Source organism: Bubalus bubalis, chromosome 11 (assembly GCF_019923935.1).
Source record: "Bubalus bubalis isolate 160015118507 breed Murrah chromosome 11, NDDB_SH_1, whole genome shotgun sequence".
Taxonomy (NCBI): domain Eukaryota; kingdom Metazoa; phylum Chordata; class Mammalia; order Artiodactyla; family Bovidae; genus Bubalus; species Bubalus bubalis.
In genome coordinates this window covers 69,486,722-69,513,205 of record NC_059167.1, presented here as the reverse complement: position 1 = coordinate 69,513,205, position 26,484 = coordinate 69,486,722, and the positions used below count along the sequence as shown (strand labels likewise).

Below are 26,484 nucleotides of genomic sequence, written 5' to 3'. Positions count from 1 at the left end.
TTTGAAGCTTCCCAGTCTGTTGTATTTTGCTGTAGCAGCCTTAGAAGAGGCAGACAGAGATCACATTCATAATTGGGAGGACCAGGAGATGGGCCAGGACTCGAAAGCCACTGACCAATCTGAATGGCTAGAATACCCCCATGGTTTAGGAAATAAAAGGGAAACACCAGTGTGCATAGAAACGGGACATGCATTTATAGTGAACGCTGAGAACCAAGCCAGGGGATCAAATCAGCACGTGCAGAGCTTAGTGCCTTTAGAGTGGAACAGGATTTGAATCCCTGCTCTTCCCAGCTGTGGGAACCCCAACAACTTTTCTTCAGCTTCAGTCTTCTAGTTTGTGAAATGAGGATAAAGATCCTAACTATTCGCTGTGAAGGTTAAATGAAGTATTTAGGCAAAGAGCTCAGCACAGGACATGCCTCAATAGGAACCACTTACTCAAATTATCCAGAGCAAAGAGTTAGAGCAGATAGGCCAGGGCTGCCACTTAATAGCTAGCTTAGCCAGAGGATGATGGCCAAACACAGCAAGGAGCAACAGTTCAACATGAGGGTCTTGGAACCACATCTCCAAAGGTGGAATGACTACCAGGAGCCCATGGCACTATAAGATATCATTGTTGGACCCATATCAGGGGCTGGCTGCTTGCTATCTGTTCTAAACAACTTTACTGATGTGGACAGATGTACGCCATCATTTTAGCAGAAAACGAAGAGTGTAAAAGACAGAGTAACTGGCCGAGGAAAGTCAACAAAGGACTGTGAGGCACCCCTGGGCCAGCAACCCCAGGCCTGGGTGGCAAGGAGTTGTTGTGTTTGCTGGATCTAGTGAGATCTGTGTCATAGGAAAAGGTCCTAACAGGAGCTGCGGCCTTTTCTAGTAGAACACAACTTTTACTTTTGTCTAGCTTGTTTCACTTTTTCTATTTCATATTCAGTGCTCTCATTTCATTTAATCTATGTTTTCCAATCTCTCCATCTCTTTTTTTTATGTTCTTTCTCAAGCCTTTATCAAACATAGTAGAAAAGCTTTTGTATACATATATATAAATAATCTGTATAATATATGTTTTAGAAAACACATAATTTTGCCTAACTGAAAAGTTTATGACACTTTGATTCCACTTGTTTTACTTAGTATGAATAGACTGCTAGATTTCTAATTAAAAAATAAATATGCAACAAGCAACAAAGGTTTACTATACAGCACAGGGACCTATAGTCAATATCTTAAAATAACTTATAATGGAAAATAATTTCAAAAATAATATGTGTATATGTACAGCTGAACAACCTTGCTGTGCACCTGAAATACTGTAAGTTAACTATTCTTCAAATATATATATATATATATATATATATATATATATATATATAAAGAAAAAACAAAAAGAACACAAACACTGATAACCTGAGGCCTGGCAGGAAGGATGATGGGGAATAGGTAGATCCACGTCTCTTTCCTGTTGCCCTCTGCCTCCTTGGCCAGTCCCTCCTGTCAGCCAAACCCAGACAGAAGCCAGAGGTAAGGAAGCCCAAGTGGTTCAGTCCTTAGACATCAGCCTCACAGGGCTCAGCTCAGGGAACAGTAGGGTATGAGTCTGAAGGGGCACAGAATACACAGTACAGTGAAACAGGGATAAAAGGAGAGTACCAACCCTCCGAATAAGAAGAGGCTCTGAAGGAACCGTTCTTAGAATTGAGACTAAACCTTCTTAAGAACCCTCCCCAGTGTAACCACATACTCATCAAGGCAGAAAGGAGCTAAGAAATTCCTCTGTCTCCTCGGGGGCACGAAGGGCCCTCCCTAACTCCGTCATCCAACACATCTCCTCCTCTGACTATATTCCCTCATGTGCATTTCAGAATCCTCAACACCTGGCTTCTGCCTGGGTGGCTGCTCTTTTCTCCTTCAGCTTCCTGGAAGCTTAAAATTTTTTCTAGAAATTCTATCTCCAAACAAGCTCTGATGACCCTATCCTACAATACCTGGGGGGTGAGTTTGACTTCAAATGTTTTAGAATCTGGTGCACATCTGAATACAATTCAGGGAGGAAAGAATTAAGATCTTTTGCTTTTTCTTTAACCTGTGTCCTGAATGCTCTACTTTGTTTTCTGTTAGTCATTGAAGACTAATGGGACTTTGATCATTTTCATCTTGGAATGTATTGCAAAGATGTTGACTTTGGGATCTAGTCCCCTTGCCTCCACCCCAGCGGATATGCACTCATAAGTCTTGTTGACATTAATGAATAGTTGTATGTGCACAGTGCAAGGATAAGAGAGACAACCAAGGGGTCAGAGCAGCCATTTCTTTTCTAGAAGCGAGACAATAAACTTTGTCCAACCAAGGAACCGGGGGAGTAGCAATGTAGGCTACTCTGTTTTCTTTATTCTATAGGGAAACATTATAAGTTCTCCTAATTAATAGAATCTTTTGTGCATCCCACTCAGAAGAGCTTTTCCCTTTCAAGGAGGAATCTAACAGTGCAGCAAACATATGCATTTTTGGCTTCTTTTCAAGCCATATTTATTAACTAAGTGCTAGGGTGGAGGATGGTTTTCTTGCCAACAGGATTCATAGGACACAGCACTTGAAAGCACATCAAGGAATGAACCATTTCTATGACAAGCACAATCGCTGCCTGTAACTCTAACTGAGCTGGTGCTGTCAGCACTGACCGCATAAACCACAGACGAACTGAAGAGCTTCAGACACCTGGGATTAAACACAGTCTCCCAGTATTATGAGGTGCCGGGGCCGATCCCTGGGGCCACTTGAATTTAGAGAAAATAGCAGCTGGTCAGACAGAGACCATTTCCGACTTCTCCCCACCATTTTGGACACAGTGATCTTCCTGGGGCTGAACTCTCCCATATCCTGTTGCTGGAAAGGAGTATCCTATTCACCAGAGGGCCTATGCTACTCCACACGCCCTTTGCAAAACAACGTTTCTGGAAGAAGTCCAATGACCTATGAAACTTAGGGAATCTGCCAGATACTTAAGACACAGGCAGGTTTTCTCTGGTGCCTCCTTGCCCCCCCCTCTTCTGCCCACCTTCTCTCTGGTCTCTCTCAACTTCCAAAGTCAGAAATTTCTCCTTCCCTCGGAGGCAGCCTGAGAGGATGAGGTTGGAATAAAAGGTAGTTACAGAGTTCATGCAAGGTGACAAAGCTGGCACACACTAAACACTTAGCATTATGCAGCCACCCCTTAAGAGTGCTCCAAATCCATCAGTCATCATGGAAAAATTAGAAGCTTTACTGGATTCCTGCCTCTCCAAACAGATCTTCTGAACTTCTTAATGGACTCCGTAATTCAGCACTTGAGCATAGAGCTTCAGAGCAGCAAGTCTGTCTCTACAACACACTGTCAGGCAACTTGGAACAGGCAGAGAGGAACAAGTCAAAACAATCAGCTATTTCATTAAGGGGATAAGATTAACCTTGAATAATGCCCAAGTCTGACTCACATTGTCAAATATTATATATGATCTCTATGAGCAGGCCATTTTCCCAATTCACTGAAACATCTGCACATTTCAATGGGCTGAGCTTTACCCTGTCCACTGCCCTCTGGCTGTTTTTGTTGGAGATTATATAATTTAGTGAATGATGCAATCAGAAGAATGCTTTTTCTACCTGCGCTTTGTACATCATGTCTGGTGATTACTGCAACAGGCTAGATGGCTCGGAACCTTAGATTTCAACACCCTAAACTGCTCTGTGACCTTGGGCCTGTTACTTCCCCTCTCCTGGAATCCACTGTAAAAATGGGAATGAGCACATATTCTTGCCTCTTTCACCGCTGGATTTGAAATACATGGTGAGTGCCATGAAAATAAGTACTAGTCTAAGAGACCAATGCTCAAAGAAGTTAGGCTAAGAACCCTGGAAAGGAAGCAGCAGGGATAATTTAAAACAAAACTGTTTTGCTTTTTTTATTTATTTGCCTTTCTGTTTAACTATGTGAGAAGCTCCGTGTTTAAAAGAGGACTCTGACTTAGATTTTTGTTCAGAGATGTGAATTAAGAAAAAGAGAAATTAGAAAAGTTTGGGAAGTAAAGAGTTTGCTTTGTTAGATGTAAAAAAAAGCTCACACTTTCCAGGGTTTGGTGGGGCAAAGATGCTCAATTTTTGCATGAGCTAGGCCATCTGTAAGTCAGTCAGGCTAGTGCCATCTTGAAAAGATCTTGCCCCAGAGCTCTGCCTGCTGGGGCAAGATAATTCCAGCAGTAATCTGAGAAAGGAGAGGAATCGTAAGACTGCTCTTGAGGGAGATTCGTGAGAGGCGAGGCTGAGAGAGAGCATCTCCCACCGCAGGAACAGTTCAGAGAACAGACAGCAGAGTCCCTGATTGGGCAGAAGTCTCTGAAAAACCCACAAAACTACTTCATGTAAGAAAAAGCCAGCAATAAGTATCCACCACCGGAGGGTTTAGATTTCTGATTACATACCACGCTTTGAGCAAGTCCTGTCCTTTACCTCGGATCCGCCCCCGCCTCCGCAGCCTCCTCCTGGAGGGGCGGGGACTGCAGGGTTCACTGCCGGAATCCAGGAGTGAAAAGCTCTTTACAGGAGGGAAAGCCAGCGCTCACACTCCTGTTTCTACCTGCAGTTTTCTGAACCAAGATCAGGCCCAAGCCCCAGGAAGGGGAGAGATTTTAAACTAGATGTGAGAAGGAACTTTTGATTTGGATCATATTGACATCGAAATCATCCGAATTGACATCCAGTATAGTGTAGGGCTACACTCTAGTTGCAGTGCTTCCTGGTGCCCAGGTTTCTCATTGCAGCAGCTTCTCTTGCTGTGGAGTAGGAGCCCTGCTGTGCTTCCCCCCTTCAGTAGCTGTCGCGCAGGGGCTTAGTTGCCGCGCAACATGTGAGATCTTCCTGGACCAGGATAGAACCCATGTCCCCTGCATTGGCGGGTGGATTCGTAACCACTGGACCACTAGAGAGATCCAGATTGACCTTTTAAAAAGATTTAAAAACACACACAAACACACTGTTTTTAACATCTAGATGTATTAATAAAAGTGACAGGGTCTGCCCAATGTATTGGCCGAGGGTTGTGCAGAGATCTGGAGAATGACTCTGAAGTGTTTGGGGTAGAGGAAGAAGAAAACTACTTTTCTGATTTTACCCCACTTAGTCTAGCTCATTCAATATACCAGTTAGCCATGATTAAAAACTCCTGAAAAGATAAACAAGAAACTCTTAGTTGTGTTACACAGCTAAGAATAGGGTGTCACACAGGTGTCACACAGGTGGGGGCTTTACTTTGATTCATCTGTACTTTTTGCATTTTTTATAATAAAGACAAGTCACTCTGAAAATTTAAGGTGTTTTAAATATGGAGCTAATATGCATTTTGTAGCCAGATGAATTTATGACAACACTCTGCCCTGGGGCATTTATATTAACAGTATCTTTCTTAGAATCTTCTCCTTTACCTTTAACACAGTTAACTACTGCCTATTTGGCTTAATCAGCTAGGATTGGGTGGAGTTCCCTGGCCACATAGTTGGCCCCATAGTGCACTAGAACTTTCTGGCCTCTATCCTTGGAAGTGTGCTGGAGAATAAATACCCCCCAAAAGGAGGCTCCAGACAGCTGATGCAGCGGCCAGTCAGGCTCATGGAACTAGGTGAATCTGAAGGGGCATTCCTTAAGTCTTTAAAGATGCTGATAAGGTATCATGAGGCGTTCCCAGGGTGAACAAGTGCAGGTCTACAGAGTTTTACATCTTTTACTGAGATGCTTATTCATCCTCCCATCAATTCATCCTCCGTTCAATGTATTTTGACAGTCTAGTATTGTGACTGACCACGAGGTACCTTACAGTTAGAAACAAATTGCTGACAATGGTGAGAAGAGGAAAGAGAAATTTCCCTCAATGGCCCTTTTTCCTAAGGATTATTTTGTTTTTATTTCAGTAGTCCTTTCATGTCAAGTCGATGGGGTATTTGGTCTGCATTGTGTGTGCATGCTCAGTGGCTAAGTCATGTCCGACTCTCTTGTGACCCCCAAGGACTGTAGCCTGCCAGGCTCCTCTGTGCATGGGGTTTTCCAGGCAAGAATACTGGAGTGGGTTGCCATTGTCTTCTCCAGGGGATCTTCCTGACCCAGGGATCGAATCAGCCTCTCTTGGGGTTGGCAGACGGATTCTTTGCCTCTGAGCCCCCTGTGAAGCCCTCGATTTGGTCTGCATCTCATGAATACCCATGGTTATGGGAAGGTCGTTTCTTGCCTTCAGATGAATTGGCCTGTGAGTGGGCTGCTCACCTGCTGATTCCATCAAAGAGACAGAAGGAATCTAGGAAAGACCTTGCTGTAAAGTCCAAGCAAAGGCATCATGCCTTTGAGTGACAGTAGCAAAAAAAAGACAGTCCATCTCACTTTTGTTTTGCCTTTCCATGGAGGAAAAGTTTATGTATTTCACTATATTTACTCTTCTAAAAACTGGTTAGAGAGCTAATCCTTCAGGCTCAGGGTGTAACAACCAAGGACCCCTTTGTATTTGCTCCGGAAATGCTGAGGAGGCAGTGAAGGAGAGGGCACCGCAGAGGCTGTGCTGTCACCGTGCCCAGCCCAGTCCTGCCCTCTTGACATCCGAGCACCACCCTGGGGTGCCTGCGTGTTGCATCTTCCCGGCAATTATCACTCTGTCCTGTGATAAATCCAAGGCAAGGTGAGAACCAGGGATGAAGAGAGTCAGACACAGGGAAGTGAACAATGTAGGGAAAGAGGAAAGAATCAGAAGTCATTTCTGGTGGTAGAATCCATACCTGTGGCCATGAGCCAGGATGACATAAGTACCTGAGGTCAGTGCCGGACAGCAGAGGGAAAAAAAGGTGATGGGGGAAGGCAGAGGAAGGTGTGTCAAGAACTTGATTTGAAAAAAAAAATGCAGAGGCAAAGAAGAAACTTGAAGCATGGACAAATTCAATGTAAGACTGGCAGTCTTTCCTCTTTCAGCATGTTCTCAGTCTACTGAAGACAGTGTTCTGCTAGGTCATGCCATGACCACCCGCTGACCCCTACACCCCAGGAGGAGGCCGTACTAGTGAAATAACTAAGAGGATCATTAACCTGGATTTCAGAATGTGAGTATGAAGATAAAGGTAGATTCTAACACAGCTCTCTCTGGCTAGTTATGTAGTATGACAAGACTGCTGGGAAAGGAAGTTGCCCAGGGCTGAAATATAACAATTAATTAACAATGCAAAAGAACAGACTCTGAAAGGTAAGGACAGGAAGCACTCTGTAGTCCTATAAATTATTCCTGTTTATTGAGTGCTAAAAGCACAAGTTCCAGACATATATAAATAATATATTCGTATAAATAATTGAAAACACAAGGAAAATTACATAAGCAAAAACCAAATCTAAATTTAGCAAGGCTGCTGGCTTTCAGAATTCTTATAAACTGTGCTTTCAGTAAGCCCCATCACCTCATCCAGGAGAATATCGAGATGAGAAATATTTTACTGTTGTGTGTCTACCTCACCACAGCGTTTCCTTTCTTTGGTTTCCAGTTTCCACACCTAAAAAAAAAGAGGGAAAGAGGAGTGTGAATAAATAAGCTTCAACATCCCTTCCAGCTTTGTGACCATATTATTTCCTTAAAAATTACTATAATATTCACTAACTTGGATCCTGTTTATACTTTTATAGTTCAGGATAACAGCTTGTTTTAGGCTTGATTTTCTGTCTTCATTGTAAAAATCTCCTGTGTAACTCCTAACATCTCTGAGCATGCCAATCATCTCTAAATTTCAATTTTGTAATTTATGGTTTGACTTATCCTTAAACAGCACGTTCTCAACTAACATTGGTAATCTTGGTTTGGTGCTATTTAAACTTACAAATTACTCTCTTTGGCAAAAAGAGTATACTGTAACTACAACCTTAGTTCATGAATTGGCTAAATTGTTTCTCCCTCTTTGGGACATTAGCTTGTTGGCTGTTTCCTCCAGAGGAAGACTTACAGGATGCCCAAAAGCTCTGGTGTAAATTAAATAAATGGGCTTCCTCTTCTGAGTTGTGCAAAATGCAGAAAGTGCATGCACTCCCTAGTCGTCTTTCCTTTAGCAATGGTTACACTCGATTCTAGTGACAAATTCTCAAGTAGCCAACCAGAAGTCCTAGTTAATGAGAAAAGGGAAAGTCAGTTTGGCATAGCATTCAGCATTCTTCCTCGATGACTCTGTTTAAACTCAGAGATAACAGTTAAATCAAATTATCATTTACTGAATAGTGACCATGTAGCAGGCACATATTATCTCTAATCTAAGGCAATTTGGCAAAGTAGATACTATTATCTATACCCTTAGATACTAGTACTATAGATATCAGTAACTACTATAGATACTATACTATAGATATTAGTGTCTATACTACTGACCTTTGAGTCTCAAAGGTTAAATGCCTAGTCTATGGGCACATAAGAGACAAAAAACAGGATTTAATCCTGAGTCTCCTATGACTCCAGTATTCACACACTACTTCTGAGATCCTTTACAAGCAACACACTGCAGGGGTGAAGCCTATCAGCCCTAGAAACAGAATACCTGGTTTCAAATCCTTGATCTAGAATTTACTATAATAGCTCTGAGGTCTTGCACAAGTTTCTTAGCTTCTTTGAGCCCTTCCTTTATCATCTATTGATACTACTTACCACATAGGGTTAAATGATACAGTATTGTATAATACGATAATGCTAGTCCATGCACTTAGCATCCTCCTTGGAAGTATTAATAACAAGCAGCTTATGGTCGTGGTTATAGTTGTTGTTGTCATATTGTGTTCCCCCTAGAAGCAGAATTAATTCAAGTTCTGCAATGAAGCAAGGGCCTTTGCCTCAGTATCCACTAACAGCAGGTTCCTAATATGTTTGTTAATGATCTCTGTGGTTTCTTTGCATGCTAAGTCACTTTAGTCATGTCCACCTCTTTGTGACCCTATGAACTGTAGCTTACCAGGCTGCTCTGTCCATGGGATTCTCCAGGCAAGAATAATGGGGTGAGTTGCCATGCTCTCCTCCAGGGGATCTTCCCAACCCAGGGATCAAACCCACATCTCCTGCATCTCTTGCATTGCAGGCAAATTCTTTACCCACTGACCCACCTGGGAAGCTTAATAATATATTTTTGTCTGGGCAAGGGGATATGTGTGTTTTTATTTTACTTTTATTTACATTTCCTACATTAGAATGAATATTTTTCTTTACCTTATGTGTATGTGCGCATGTGCATGCACATATATATGTATGTATAGTCTATATATGCAGGGTCACAGTTTATCACAATGCCACAGAAATGTTTTATTCTAGAGTTTATTGTGTGGTATGAGGTAGCATCTCTGCATCTGAAATTGCTTATTGACTAGTATCAATACAACACATGTACTTTGAAGAGTGTAACAAAGAATAGGTATTTTTCATTTTCTATTTTTTTAAGATGTTATGAAATATTTATTTATATTTCTCAAACTTTACCTGGAAGGCCAAATTTATATCTTCAAAGACTAGGTTTTGGATCAAAATGTCACATAGTGAAAATATGTGTGTGTGTGTGTTTCTGTGTGTCCCATATCATTCATTTACTATGTCAGTAGGATGCTGCCAGGAGAAGGAAATGGCAACCCACTCCAGTATTCTTGCCTGGAGAATCCCATGGACAGAGGAGCCTGGTGGGCTACAGTCCAGGGGGTCACAAGAGTCATACACGACTTAGTGACTAAACCATCACCACCAACATGATGCTGCCAAATTCATCAGTTCAATTCCTGGGGAGATAACAATTATCCTTACATAGTTGATAAATACAGGCAGTTAGAAACAACTGTTCCCTCCCAAGCTATTCAGTCTAACAGAAAAAAATTAGTATCCATAATTGAGTTGGTTCCCTATGCTATACAAGTTCAAGGAGGCAAATGAGATCCTTAAAATATTGCCAAGACTGGTCACAGTCACTTTCTGAGCTAAAAATCACAGATATTTGAGGCATTAAGGGTTATGAACCTTGAATAGAAAGCTGGGGAAAGGTGTGTTTATGTCCCAAACCCATGAAGTGGAGTATAATAACCTCTCCATGAGTAGAATGCCATTCTCCTTAGTTAAGCAGATAGTGAAAGGGAAGGTGAAACTCGCTCAGTCGTGTCCGACTCTTTGCGACCACATGGACTGTAGTCCATGGAATTCTCCAGGCCAGAATACTGGAGTGGATAGCTGTGCCCTTCTCCAGGGGATCTTCCCAACCCAGGGATCAAACCCAGGTCTCCTGCATTGCAGGCAGATTCTTTACCAACTGAGCTATCAGGGAAGTCCAATAAGACAGTGACGCTTGTGATAATACTGACTTTAGGACCTTTGCACTGACTGTTCCCTCTTCCTAGAAGGGCTCTTCCTATAGAAGCCGCATGTCTGACTCTCACTTCCTTTAAGACTTTGCTCACATGTTAGGTTCTCAATGAAGCTTACCCTGATCATTTTGTTTAAGGCTGCAGCACTCCCCCTCTTAGCACTCCCTTAACTCTGCTGTACTGCTTTATTTTTCCATACTATATTCTTCTTCCTTAGGTTTGGTATTTACTGTCAATCATCTCACACTAACATGTAAATTCCATAAGGTCAGGCACCTCTATTTTGGTCATCAAAGATGATGAACAAAATATTTGTATCTTAAGACCCTAGAGAAGCATCTAGAACATAATAGGTGCTCAACAAATATTTGTTGACTGTAGGCAGATACTTCCCAATCCACCCTTCTCCCCTCCCCTCCCCCTTGGCAACACCAGTCTGTTCTCTACATCTGTGACTCTTTCTGTTTCATAATAAGCTTGTGTGTGTCATATTTTAGATTCCACATATACATGATTTCATATAGTGTTTATCTTTTTCTGACTTACTTCACTTAGTACAATAATCGCTAGTTGAATCCATGTTGCTGCAAATGGCAGCATTTCATTCTTTTTATGCCTGAGTAGTATTCCATTGTGTATGTGTATCATACCTTCTTTATCCATTTGTCTATCGATGGACATTTAGGTTGTTTTCATGTCTTAGCTATTGCGAATAGTGCTGCTATATATCTTTTTGAATTATAGTTTTATTATTGTATACATTTCTTGGGCTCAGAGATCCTGGCGTAGTGATCCAGTCACATATAGTGGATCTATCTATACATGCATAGACCCAATCACACATACATTGCGATAGTCTATTCAAGTATCTGATCAACCAAATCACACACAGTGGTCTGTCCTATTCACTCTGGGGTGATGAGCACTAATCCTCATACAATTAGATCTTCTCAAACTGTATCACAATTCTCCAGGATTTTTTTCAGTGGCTTTTGCAATCTGCCTCACACAGAATCCTAGGATTCTGTGTTAAGGTCCTGTCAGAACATTTCACACCAAGAGCACAATAAGTGCAGTGTGAAAGAGCTGCTCCCCTCTGGCCAATATTTGAAGTTTATATGAGGATATAATTTCAGAATCTAGTGCCTTTCTCTGTTACTGTTTCCAGGTTATACTCATCCTTACTGTAGGACAGCAGTTCTACCCAACCACAATTAAGGATGATGCCTCTGGTGTCACCTGAGTATCTCCACCTTGTTATCTCCACCTATATAACTGCTATTGTAAAAAGAGAAGAAATAAATTGTATTACACCACAACTTACCACACTGATTCATGCTTCCTAAGTTTTTTACACCTTCCCCTTAAAGAGGACCAAGAAGTACACATGTGTATCTTTATTATCATTTGTCATGTACATTTACAACAATTAACAACTAGATGGGTAGATAGAAATGTTACGTCCTTGATCATTTTTAAACAGAATGTAAATGTTGTGGATTTCAAAGCATTTGAGAACTTCTGATTTAAGAATCATTTGAAAATTAATTCTGTCTTCCCTAGAATGAATTGGATCTAGCCCAAGGTGGATGTTAAAATCAAAACTTCTTCAAAAAGTGTATCTAATTCAAGTGCGAGTAGGCATATATACCCTTACTAAGCATGGATCTAAAATCACTGGAAATGCTGAATGGTTGTTACAGTATTCCAAGCTCTTCGTTACTATAGAATCACTCACAGTATTGAATAGAGTATTACTAAGACAAAAAATTGTTTAAATCTCATGCAAAAGTAACAGGATTAAATGTGTCTTTGATGAATGATATTTAAAGAAAAAATTCTTTAACAAAAAAATCTTCACTCATCTAAAACTGTCCAGTCCCTCTTGGCCGTCGTCACTGTGATTTCCTCGTCTGTGGCTTCTTTGTCTCCATCTCCATGCTCTGATTGCGACTGTCACTGAGTCACACAGCATGCTCTAGGCAGGGAGCCAATTTGATTACAACAACTGCTTGTGTGACAGAGAAAGGTGGTTTTCAGGGCCCTAGCAAATGGCTCACCCAAGCTTCTGACTCTGGGGGCATAAATTTTGACTGTCATTCACAAGATGGAAAATAAATATCCGCCTAACCTAATAAACCAACAACCTGGAAAATACATATGGACCCAGAGTTCGACAACCAGGACACGGTAGGAAGGATCAGATTGATCCCACTCTAGCCTTAAAATAAGCACAAATGAACACAAACACATTCCTCAAAAGCAAAATTTCCATGTATACTTGATGCATTTGCAATCATTTTTATTTTCCAAGGTCACTGTTGTGGCTTGCTCATGTTTTAATCCCTCATAAAAACAGTCGCTATTTTTACTCTACATGACTAGTTAATTCATATTTAAAATATTAACAAGTCACCTAAAGGCAGAAAGGTACCTGCTAGGTAACCTCATCCACCCAAAAACCTGCTAATTAAGGAGGAGAAATTTAAGTACTCTTTTAATCTCTAAGACTAAACTGCTCTGTTTTAAATTAGTTTTTTAGTTTCATGGAAACTAAGCCCTGTTTTGCTTTTTTTGGTTTTTACTTATCAAATAATATGGCATTCTATCAATATAGTTAGTACAAAAAAAATTTATTTCTGTAGGGAAGTCTCTGGTGGTCCAGTGGTTAGGACTCTATGCTTCCACTGCTGGAGTAGGGGTTCCATCCTTGGTCGGGGAACTAAGATCCTGCAAGCCACATGATATTGTGGAAAAAAAAAAAAGTATTTATGTAAATAAGATGTCCCTACCATGATGACAACTGTGGAGGATATCCCTTTGTATTTATTTTCATGTCTTTATGCTTCCTTTTCTGGTTTGCAACTAAAGTATAACCTGGAACATGGAAAGTCTTCAAGCCCCTGGAAAGAAGTAAGCCTTTTCCTGTGATATATCTGTTACCCTAATGGTGGTTTTCTTTCTTTTTTTTTTTTTGATTCATATTGTTCATCTGACCAAAACCTTATTAAACTAAGTACTTAGGTATTTTTAGGGGAAAGAAAAATAGACTGAAAAATAATCATTGGAGCTACTATATAATGAATATTTCTTAGGCTCCATGCCTATGCTAGTGCTTTACATGTATTATCTCAAACAAATCTACATGGCTGTTATTATTCTTATAATTACTTTCCAAATGAGCAAAGTTACAGAGGTTAAATTATTTCCCCAAGGTGACCTAATAAGTAGGGACTTCAGCCCAAGGCTCTTTGACCCCAAAAGCCCAGTTCTTTTCCATTCACATACACAGTTAAAACCAAAGGAAAAGATGCATTTTGCTATTCCAGCCAGAAATTTGGATGGCAAATGAGACACATGTGCCTGAAACAACTTGAATTATTCTACAGGAATACTAGAAGAAATATAAAATGGTTTAGACAAAGGACCACTTTCTAGTGAAATAAACCAATGATAAAAGTAGAACTTGGGGAAGTCAATCCCAGACTGGAAAGAATCTGCAATTTTTAGTCATCCTCATTCTTCCTCCCTCTAGAACATTCATCTCCCAACTTAGCCAGCTTTTTTTTGTACTTTTGTTTTGCAGCTGGGATGGCCCCTAGGGTACTCTGCTTTCCCTAGATTTCTGGTCACAGTAGAAACTTACTCTTCTTTCCTTTTAGCTGAATCAAAGCTGGAGGTTTCCAAAAAGTATTCTGTGTGTGTGTGTGTGTGTGTGTGTGTGTGCTCAGTTGTGTCTGACTCTTTTCGACCCCATGGACTATAGCCTGACAGACTCCTTTGTCCTTGGGAAATTTTCAGGCAAGAATACTGGAATGGATTGCTATTTCCTCCTCCAGGGCCTCTTCCTGACCCAGGGATCAAACCCAAGTCTCCTGCATCTCCAGCATTGCAGGTGGATTTTTTTTACCACTGTGCTACCTGGGAAACTCTCAGAAAGTATTCTACTAAGAAACAAAAGGAAAAATTAACAGTGAGGAGAAAGAAGGGAAGGAGAGAAAGTAAAAAAAAAAGGAAAGAAGAAAGAATATTTGAAATTACAGAAATCAGTGTTAACAAATGCCAGATTTATTTTTTAAGTTTTTCTTTTCTGGCTTTGTTTTGTTATCCAGTCCTAAGGAAAGTCTACTCCATGTCTTTTCAATTTAGCTAATTCAAAGATCTCAAGTTTCTTTCTTTGCCTTTCTTTGGGGGTAGGGGTAGGTGACAGCTAAGGTTTCTCTGTGAATAAAGTGCATACATTATCTTATTTCACTAGAAGGACCAAATACAGAATAGGAAACTGAGGTTCAAAAAAATGAAATACTTTTCCAAGGGTCTTGGGCCAATCAAGAAGATCTGAGCAGGATTACAGACACTTCTCTCACAGTTCCGCTTTACACACTTCAGAATTCTCCCCTTTTTGCCCTGAGGTACTTCCTCCCACTCAGTCCTTTACCTTCCCTCCTCCACCCAAAGGTTTTCCAGGGGAGGAAGCAGAAATTCAGTACTAGGGTAGTACACTTACGACTGGGGCTGAGGTCACATGCAAAGACTCTCAGAATGCTTGGGTTCAATTCCTTGTGGATTATATGTGTGTAACTGTGTGATCTTGGGCAAATGCCTCAACCTTCCTGAGGTGAGATTTCTTCATCTGTAAAACAGGGTTGAATCCTGGTGCTATCACCTTAAGGGTGAGCACGAAATATGTAAATACCTAGGTGAAGTGATTACAGCAGGCACCGATAGGCATTACATAATTGTAAAATGCTGCTATTAGGGAAGTTGCTGTGTGGGAAGGAATAAGAACTTAGAACTTTAACACTCTTCCTAAAACATGACAGAGTGTTACTCAATGCGTGAGTAGTGGGTCAGCTAATGGGTCATCTCATTGGTTTGGAACAATATTGATAAAGAGCAAGGAATATCTCTGAATTCCTATACCTTGGAATTGTCAGTTTAAATACAATCTATTATGTTGATCTTTGAAGTATTAGTTCATGAGGAAAGAAACCACATCCTGTTGTTGAAAGATAAACTGAGGCATATCAACATTTTAAGAGTTTATTTGAGCAAAAACTGACTCAAATCAGGCAGAGACAAACCAGAAGTGGTTAGGAGTGCCCCATCAAAAGAGCTAGTGGAAAGACTTTTCTAGACAAGAGGCAGAAGCAAAGCAAGGAAATTATTGATTGGCTGTAACTGACACCACCCTTATGGCAGAAAGTGAAGAGGAACTAAAAAGCCTCTTGATGAATGTGAAAGAGGAGAGTGAAAAAGTTGGCTTAAAGCTCAACATTCAGAAAACTAAGACCCTGGCATCTGGTCCCATCATTTCATGGGAAATAGATGGGGAAACAGTGGAAACAGTGTCAGACTTTATTTTTGGGGGCTCTAAAATCACTCCAGATGGTGATTGCAGCCAGGAAATTAAAAGACACTTAGTCCTTGGAAAGAAAGTTATGACCAACCTAGATAGCATATTCAAAAGCAGAGATACTACTTTGCCAACAAAGGTCTGTCTAGTCAAGGTTATGGTTTTTCCAGTGGTCATGTATGGATGTGAGAGTTGGACTGTGAAGAAGGCTGAGAGACGAAGAATTGATGCTTTTGAACTGTGGTGTTGGAGAAGACTCTTGAGAGTCCCTTGGGACTGCAAGGAGATCCAACCAGTCCATTCTGAAGATCAGCCCTGGGATTTCTTTGGAAGGAATGATGCTAAAGCTGAAACTCCAGTACTTTGGCCACCTCATGCAAAGAGTTGACTCATTGGAAAAGACTAAGGGGACGACAGAGGATGAGATGGCTGGATGGTATCACTGACTCGATGGACATGAGTCTGAGTGAACTCCGGGAGTTGGTGATGGACAGGGAGGCCTGGCGTGCTGCAATTCATGAGGTCGCAAAGAGTTGGACATGACTGAGTGACTGAACTGAACTGAACTTAAACGTTTGCCTTATTTGGTGAAGCCAAGTTGGCTGTTTGTGATTGGTTGTTCTTAGGCTTCTGTTTCTTAACCTTGAGGCATTTCAGCTTAAGTTTGGGTTTGCTTACAGGAGCTACTAAGGCATTAAAGCCACCTCAGGGACTTCCTTGGAGGGTCCAGTGGTTAACACTCTGTGCTTCCATTGCAGGTGGCATGGGCTGGATCCCTGGTTGGAGAACTAAGATGCCGCATGCACAGGAGGGCCAAGAAAAAAAAAAAGGAAGCCACCTCAGTCTAATAGCCTTGTTTAATTAATTTCACATGGTTGGCCATTTTCTTTTAATTTTTAATTGGAGAATAATTGCTTTACAATGTTGTGCTGGTTTCTGTCATAGAACAATGTGATCAGCCTTAAGTATACATATGTCCCTTTTTTTCTTGAACCTCCTTCTCATTCCCCGCCACCTCATTCCACTCCTCTAGGTTATTACAGAGTACCAGATTGAGCTCCCTATGTTATACAGCAACTTCCCACTATCTATTTTACATATGGTAATGTATATGTTTCAACGTTGCTCCCTCAGTTCGTCCCAGCCTCTCCTTCCCCTACTGTGTCTGCAAGTCTGTTCTCTATGTCTGTGTCTCTATTCTATTCCTGTCCTGCAAATAGGTTCATCAGTACCATTTTTCTAGATTCCACGTATATGTGTTATTACATGACATTTGTTTTTCTCTTTCTGACTTACTTCACTCTGTATAACAGGCTCTAAGTTGGCCATTTTCTTAGTGTGTATATTTCTTTGAGCAAGAACGAAACTATACAGGTAAACAGTTGTTTATTTTGGGGCTGGAACAAAATGCTTTCATACTCAACCACAGGCTTCCAACTATCTTTCATTCCAATATAGAAGTTATGAAAACACACAGAGAGAAGAAAGATTGAAAGACAGCCCCAAATGTGAAATTCTTCTCCAAATGTACTGTTCCTCTTGAAGGAAAGTATTATTTGTTTATCAAACAGATATCTATCTATATAGAAAGAGGACTGCATAAATTGGAGAATTGACATTTCATAATGATGTCCATTTAAAGAAAAGTTCAGTGAATGAGATGTAGCTTCAAGTTAGGTCTGTTTTCAGTGACCTGAAGGATTTAAATGGGTCCTTTTGAAACAGATGAATTGTTTGTGTGATAGATCGAATACGTTTCCAAGTCTCTGACACAAAAAATAAGGCTTTAAGAAAAAATAATATTCCTTCCATAAAATGCACTGAGTTCATATGAAGCCTAACTTCTGTCTTACCTATTGACCTTTCCAGTTTTAGGATAGTTTGGATGGGGTCTGGGAAATTGTTTTTAACAGGTTAAAAATTTTAAAATAATTCTGATGCACAGCAAAATTTGGAAACCACTAGCATACTTTTAAAAGACTGCTAGTAGTATATATTCTAGAGGAGGAAATGGCAACCCACTCCAGTATTCTTGCCTGGAGAATCCCATAGACAGGGGAGCCTGGCAGGCTACAGTCCATGGGGTCATAAAGAGTCGAACACAACTCAGCAACTACACACACTGTAGTATATTATATTGACATGATACTATTTATTTCACCAATCTCCTTGTCTTGTGCATCTAGGTTTAATCTACGTTTCCACCACGATAAACTGTGCTGTTATTACTTTTCTTTATAGTAACAGCTAACATTTATTGTAAGTTTCCTAGGTACCAGCCACTATCCTACACACTTATTTCCTTAGGACAAATTCTTAAGAGGCAGAATTATTCAGATAAGTTTCATATATTTTAAAGGTTTTTGATGCCCATTGCCAAGATGCCACTCCAGAAGGTTTGCTCTGTGGCTGCTTTTGAGTGGGAAAACACTGACAGTTATGTTCCATGAAAACTAGTATTCAGCTATCAGCACCCACAAACAGTGGCTCATTCAAGAGACTTAGAAAAGATGCAGCACAATGTTCTGACTCGTTCATCATATCTTAGCTGCTATTGTTGCTAAAAGTAGCACTCCTGAGTGGCTGCTTCCAGGAATGGCTGTCCTGATCCGGCCACAGAGACTGTATGCCGTTTCTGGGAACTGGCACATTTCACAGGCTGTCCCTTCCAGGGCCCATCAAGGCACAGCCATCTCCGGTAGTCAAGGGAACAGAAGGCAGGGTGGAAGTGCTGGATCCAAGATCTTTTTTAAAAAATACAATTTAATATGAAAATGTTCTGATAGGAGACCAAAAAATATGTACTGACCTATGTGTACAGGTAATGAAGACAATAAAGCCCGTCTACAAAAAAGAATCAGGTAGGCATCCTGGAGACATCCAGTGAACAAAAATGAAATGTTTTTCTCTCCATTGCTCTCTTAATTTTCATGGAATGAAGTGTGTGGAGAATTCTGTGGGATGAATTACATAGTCATACCGCACCTTAGCCTTCTAACATGGAAAGGGGCAAAAGAAAGCATTTGGAGGGCTGGCATTTTTCCATGCAAGGCCAGTGTGAGATGTTTTGGCTACCTAAATAGATATTTTTAAAATTACAGCAGCAACCCATTATAATGCTAGCACTGGGAGACAAAGTCATCCTGTTTTCAAAGAAATCTGGTTGATTTAATTCATACAAATTAGCTTATTTAGGATCTCTGTACAAACAGCAAAATGTAAGCACTGTTTCACCTTTGCAAAGCAGAGGGAAACCACTTGGCAAAAGTGTGGGATTTTGAAACTGGAATGGATTTTCTTTTTCATTGGCTTCTCTAATCTTAAGAATATGGTAACAATAGAAATAATAAATAATTTCAATAGAGATGATCTAGTCTCCATTCTTATAAGTTAGAAAATTAAGGCACAGAGAAGTTAAGGAACTTCTGAAGTTCACAGAGCTGGTGAATGGAAAGTGCACTGTCTGACTATAAACCAAGACTCAATGTACTGTCGATTCCTTTATATTCTTTCCCTCTTGGCATTCCCAAAAATTTCTCAAGGAATTCAATTCTGTACATTTAAAAGTTCCTCCTTTGAGGAAAAGTAGTCAGTAGAGTATTGCAACTACTAGCTAAAAGTGTTTATTTTTTCCTCTGTACTTACAATGTGCCTGCTATACGATGAAAACACCTACTCCTTCAAAAGCCTGGTGCATATTAAATGTGTATCCTATGATTGGGTGTGTCTCAGAGCAATCACTCTGTGTGGATTTTAGAAAAGCTAATACAGGAATCAATTGGTGTGTGAGAAAGCAATGAAGAGGCAGAAAGAATGGGTTATTTTCTTGAGTTTTCAATCAGGAAGATTAGGAGCAGTGATTAAAAAAAAAAAACAAACACAAAAAAACTAAGCTGTTTAGGAGAAGGTAATCAGAAGACCCAGAGAAGGCAATGGCACCCCACTCCAGTACTCCTGCCTGGAAAATCCCATGGATGGAGAAGCCAAGTAGGCTGCAGTCCATGGGGTTGCTGAGGGTTGGACATGACTGAGCGACTTCACTTTCACTTTTCATTTTCACGCATTGGAGAAGGAAATGGTAACCCACTCCAGTGTTCTTGCCTGGAGAATCCCAGGGACGGGGGAGCCTGGTGGGCTGCCGTCTATGGGGTCACACAGAGTCAGACACGACTGAAGTGACTTAGCAGTAGCAGTAGCTATCAGAAGACCACCTGTTTGATCTAAGAAGCAGTTGAGGAAGGACAAGGACTTCCCTGGCTGTTCACTGTTGTAACCATCTGATGATCATGAGCAGCCCATCTGGCTCATATCAGATCAGATCAGATCAGTCGCTCAGTCGTGTCCGACTCTTTCCGATCCCATGAATCGCAGCACACCAGGCCTCCCTGTCCATCAACAACTCCCGGAGATCACTCAGACTCACGTCCATCGAGTCAGTGATGTCATCCAGTCATCTCATCCTCTGTCGTCCCCTTCTCCTGCCCCCAATCCCTCCCAGCATCAGAGTCTTTTCCAAGGAGTCAACTCTTCGCATGAGGTGGCCAAAGTACTGGAGTTTCAGCTTTAGCATCATTCCTTCCAAAGAAATCCCAGGGCTGATCTCCTTCAGAATGGACTGGTTGGATGTCCTTGCAGGCCAAGGGACTCTCAAGAGTCTTCTCCAACACCACAGTTCAAAAGCATCAATTCTTCGGCGCTCAGCCTTCTTCACAGTCCAACTCTCACATCCATACATGACCACAGGAAAAACCATAGCCTTGACTAGATGAACCTTTGTTGGCAAAGTAATGTCTCTGCTTTTGAATATGCTATCTAGGTTGGTCATAACTTTCCTTCCAAGGAGTAAGCGTCTTTTAATTTCATGGCTGCAGTCACCATCTGCAGTGATTTTGGAGCCCCCAAAAATAAAGTCTGACACTGTTTCCACTGTTTCCCCATCTATTTCCCATGAAGTGATGGGACCGGATACCATGATCTTCGTTTTCTGAATGTTGAGGTTTAAGCCAACTTTTTCACTCTCCACTTTCACTTTCATCAAGAGGCTTTTGAGTTCCTCTTCACTTTCTGCCATAAGGGTGGTATCATCTGCATATCTGAGGTTATTGATATTTCTCCCAGCAATCTTGATTCCAGCTTGTGTTTCTTCCAGTCCAGCATTTCTCATGATGTACTCTGCATATAAGTTAAATAAACAGGGTGACAATATACAGCCTTGATGTACTCTGGCTTATATAGAATGCTCCATAAATGTCCGCTGAGTAAGAAAACATAAGCCTAGTACTAAGGAGACCTGTAATCTGCTTTGAGCTGTCTTACTAGCCTTGATCCTCTCACTTCTCTGAGCCTCATTCTCATCATCTACTACATGATAGATATAGACTAAAGTATTTCATGGTTGATACAGAGGCTTTCTTCTGCCAAGCACCCTCCTCAACTCCATCATCTCTATGGTTACAATGGAACCTCACTGCAAGTCACCAAATTCATTAACTTCAACGCTGCCCATGGACAAGGTTGATTGGTCCATGTGTGTAAATATGAGTTTTTTTCTCAAGGAATTTTAGAACTGGAACCAAAAAATTAATGTCAGCCTCCTTCTGGTGGCTGAAACTGATAAAATTGAGAGTACACTAACTTGCAACTGGTTGGTGGCCACTTTCCTCAGTTTGATCCGAGTGGTAGAAATAGCCAATAGATGGGAGAAAGAATCAGACACAGAGGTAGAGCAGAATGACAAAAACAACTTTAAAATCCATGACCCTGAGGCCCAATGCATTCTTCTCCTTTATATAATTAGCTGCCTTAGAATTCTCATATTAAATTCCATATTTTAAAAAATTAAATGAGACATGCAGCCATTAAATCATCTACTGAGATGAGAAATTATATCCAAGTATATTCTAATAGCTCTTTCATTTCTAAAAGTTGAAGATTTTGGGACTATGAAGTCTGCAATATAGCCAGATAGGAACATAATACTTTGATAGGAAGCAATTTAACCAGGGCAGACGTGAAAATATGGGCTTCTGTGGCAGCTAAGATGGTAAAGAATCACCATGTTGCAGCAAATGGCAAAATTTCCTTCCTTTATATGGCTGAATAGCATTCCATTGTATGTATGTATCATATAATTACATATCCTATATATATATACCTATATATACATACATATCCTATATATATATTTATCACTCCTTAAGATGATGCTGTGAAAGTGCTGCACTCAATATGTCAGCAAATTTGGAAAACTCAGCAGTGGCCACAGGACTGAAAAGGTCAGTTTTCATTCCAATCCCAAAGAAAGGCAATGCCAAAGAATGCTCAAACTACCACACAATTGCACTCATCTCACATGCTAGTAAAGTAATGCTCAAAATTCTCCAAGCCAGGCTTCAGCAATATGTGAACCATGATATTCCAGATGTTCAAGCTGGTTTTAGAAAAGGCAGAGGAACCAGAGATCAAATTGCCAACATCTGCTGGATCATGGAAAAAGCAAGAGAGTTCCAGAAAACATCTATTATTTCTGCTTTATTGACTATGCCAAAGCCTTTGACTGTGTGGATCACAATAAACTGTGGAAAATTCTTCAAGAGATGGGAATACCAGACCACCTGACCTGCCTCTTGAGAAACCTATATGCAAGTCAGTAAGCAACAGTTAGAACTGGACATGGAACAACAGACTGGTTCCAAACAGGAAAAGGAGTACGTCAAGGCTGTATATTGTCACCCTGCTTATTTAACTTATATGCAGAGTACATCATGAGAAACGTTGGGCTGGAAGAAGCACAAGCTGGAATCAAGATTGCTGGGAGAAATATCAAGAACCTCAGATATGCAGATGACACCACCCTTATGGCAGAAAGTGAAAAGGAGCTAAAAAGCCTCTTAATGAAAGTGAAAGAGGAGAGTGAAAAAGTTGGCTTAAACCTCAACATTCAGAAAACGAAGATCATGGCATCTGGTCCCATCACTTCATGGCAAATAGATGGGAAACAGTGGAAACAGTGTTAGACTTTATTTTTTGGGGCTCCAAAACCACTGCAGATGTTGACTGCAGCCATGAAATTAAAAGATGCTTACTCCTTGGAAGGAAAGTTATGACCAACCTAGATAGCATATTCAAAAGCAGAGACATTACTTTGCCAACAAAGGTTCATCTAGTCAAGGCTATGGTTTTTCCTGTGGTCATGTATGGAAGTGAGAGTTGGACTGTGAAGAAAGCTGAGTGCTGAAGAATTGATGCTTTTGAACTGTGGTGTTGGAAAAGACTCTTGCGAGTCTCTTGGACTGCGAGGAGATCCAACCAGTCCATTCTAAAGGAGATCAGTCTTTGGTGTTCATTGGAAGGACTGATGCTAAAGCTGAAACTCCAACACTTTGGCCATCTCATGAGAAGAGTTGACTCCTTGGAAAAGACTCTGATGCTGGGAGGGATTGGGGGCAGGAGGAGAAGGGGACGACAGAGGATGAGATGGCTGGATGGCATCACTGACTCGATGGACGTGAGTCTGAGTGAACTCCAGGAGTTGTTGATGGACAGGGGGGCCTGGTATGCTGCGATTCATGGGGTTGCAAAGAGTCAGATACGACTGAGCAACTGAACTGAACTGAACCGAACTGAACTGAAGACTTAGAGGATGAGATGGTTAGATAGTATCACTGACTCAGTGGATGTGAATTTGAGCAAACTCCACGAGATAGTGGAGATAGAGGAGCCTGGTCAGACACAATTTAGTGACTGAAAAACAATAGAGGAGAAAGTTAGGTATCTGTTTCATAATACATTTTGAAATAATGCTGGTTTTATTTAATATCTTTGGCTGGGGAAACTGTACTAAGGGAGCAATATGGACAGAAATGCATTTTATACTAATGGAATATATGTAGTTCTCCTTGAAGTATATGTATTGTTATTGCTAGTCGAAATACAGCATATATGGTGTTGCTGTGTGAGTCGAGATAAAGCAAAATTTAAAAGTACATAATTAAAAATAGAATATCAAATACAAGAAGAAAAATTTGAAAAGCTTTATCTGAATCTTGAACACCACAGGTTTGCACTGTGTCAGTCCACTTATAAGTGGATTTTTTTCAATGAGAAATAGTATAGTACCACACAATCAGGTTGACTGAACCTGTGAATGTGGAACTTTCAAGATGAGACCTGTGAAGTTATAAGTGGATTGTCTACTGTATGGGTTGGAGTCCTAACCCCAGCGTTGTTCACGAGTCAGCTGTACTTCTATTTTTTTTAGTCTATCTTTCTTAGAAAAGACAGTGACCCATTCAAAATAATGTTTAGTAAATGAGGATTTTCATAACAGTTAATTCACAACAATATTCACCTAAGGGGAACAGCTAAGGAAATTGAGGCATATAGAAATTAATGAGAAACAGTTGGACTAGGAAATTTATTGAAGAAGAAACACGAATAAAATTAAGCCTCATGATTAGGGAAATACAAAATAAAACAGCAATAAGATAACATGTTGGGTGTACTAGACTGATAAAAACTAAAAGAGATTGTTAATAAACACTTTGAGGGACCTCCCTGATGGTCCAGTGGTTGGGACTTCCAGTGCAGGAGTTCTGGGTTCCATCCCTGGTTGGGTAGCTAAGATCCCACTTGTCTCGTGGCCCAAAACCAGAACATAAACAACAGAAGCAATACTGTAACAAATTCAATACTTGAAAAAAAACACTTTGAGTGAGAGTATAGAGAAAAAGGTACTCTCATACACTATCGGTGAGAAAACTTGATTTAAAAAAATGGAAGTGTGTTAGGGAGCTTGGGATCAACATGTAAACACTGCTATATTTAAAATGGATAACCAATAAGATCCTACTGTATAGCACAGGGAAACTCTGCTCAATGTTATGTGGCAGCCTAGAAGGGAGAGGAGTTTGGGGGAGAATGCATACATGTATGGCTGAGTCCCCTTGCTGTTCACCTGAAACGATCATAACATTGTTAATTGGCTATATTACAACATAAAATAAAAAGTTTAAAAAAATTTTAAAATGTAACAGTTTTTGGAAGACAATTTGGTATTATCTTTCATTATTTAAAATGTTTATTCTCTTTGACCTTGTAATTTCACTAATATAAATCCAAGAGAAATCTTCACTTTCAAGCTCAAAGATAATTGTATGAGGGTGTTTATTAAAGGATTGCTTCTAAGAGAAAAATCAAAACCTGCAAATAATTTATGACTGATATCCATTTATAGACAGAAACATAAATTATAGTGTGAAAGTGTTAGTCACTCAGTTGTGTCCAACTCTTCAAGACCCCATGGACTGTGCCCTGCCAGGCTCCTCTGCCCACGGGATTTCACAGGTAAAAATACTGGAGTGGGTAGCCATTCCCTTCTCCGTCAGGATCTTCCTGACCCAGGGATCAAACACAGGTCTTTTGCATTGCAGGCAGATTTTTTATCAACTGAGCCACCAGAGAAGCCCAAAACCATACTTGACATGTTAAAAAGGAAGTAGAATAATATGCAAAACCTGCTTTATTATATGAGTATGTCAATAAATACACAGAAAAGGATCTGAAATTATATATTCTAAACTGTTAATCATGGTCAGCTTTAGGTAAGTGGGATTGGAGTCCTCACTTTTACTTTTGTACTACTTAGAGTTCTAAGTTTTTACAAGAGCACTTGTTTTAATTAATTTAAAATGGAACCAAAAAAGGTAGCTTAGTATTTTGTCTTTGCACTTGAGGATTACTGTGATGATATATGGAAAAGTCTATATAAACTTTCAACTCTGATATATTTAACTTGAGGTAGTTGGTTAAGTCTGGGGATTTCTTCATTTTGATATTGTTTTGTACCATTTAAATGCACAGCTCTGACTTGCACATGGTGTATGATCACCCAGCTTCACGTGAGCTCCCTTCAAAGTCTGAAGAGGCAGTGAGTAACTTCTGTCAACACTGTTGAGGGTACAATACTAGACATTTTGAGAAGATAAAAGAAATCTTAGAAAGTAAAGCTCCCATTGTCTTAACATGATATATAGGAATCTAAGAACATTTTGGAATAAAATAAACACAACAAAAAATGTCAGTATAGAGTTATTGCATGCGTTCAGAAAAGATGAGAAAAATGGAAGGCTCAGTGAAAACTACAAGAAGCAGCCTTGGGCATTTAGTGCACAAAAAGCAGACACAGACAGTTCTTGAGTTGGGAATCAAAACAAAGTACATTATGTAAAAGATCCTTTTATCGGAATATTTAGGTATTAATTAGTAGATTGCTGAAATAAACCAAAAGGACCTAAACGATAAATAACTGCCAGAAAACATCACTGAAAACAAACAAGCCAGCTACATAAATACCCATGAGGTCACGGGTGGTATCAAACAAATATGCTCCAGGGAAAGTGAAGGTAGGTATCAGTGAAATGGGTAAAATATTTAAATAGGCTGAAATTTGGGGAGTGACTGTAAGAGCTTTATCCTCTGGGGGCTTCATCTTCAGCATTGATCTTGCTGTCATATAAAAATGTAAAAAAAGAACCAAACATGTATCAAGTCTCTCTTAGCTCCAATTGTCCCTTTGAAGGTAGAAATTTTACAAATAAAAAACATTAGCATTTTTTTTTCCTTTTCATGCTCTCCTTGGACACGTGTAAAGACATTTCCGAGAATGGTTTTTCATTTCATTGTTCTTGCTTATGTTTCAAAATAATGTTTTATAGTAACTCAATGTGACATAAATAGGGAAAAAACATGATAAATAT

The 26,484-nt window shown here is 40.2% G+C and overlaps 1 long non-coding RNA gene across 1 annotated transcript; it reads left to right on the top strand.

Moving 5' to 3' along the window:
• Positions 1 to 3,730: 3,730 nt before the first annotated feature.
• LOC112587864 lies at positions 3,731 to 16,815 on the top strand. The gene is made up of 4 exons (XR_003112388.3): positions 3,731 to 3,829; positions 6,985 to 7,112; positions 13,243 to 13,284; positions 16,486 to 16,815. It is a non-coding gene; the product is annotated as an uncharacterized LOC112587864 (long non-coding RNA).
• Positions 16,816 to 26,484: the final 9,669 nt, after the last annotated feature.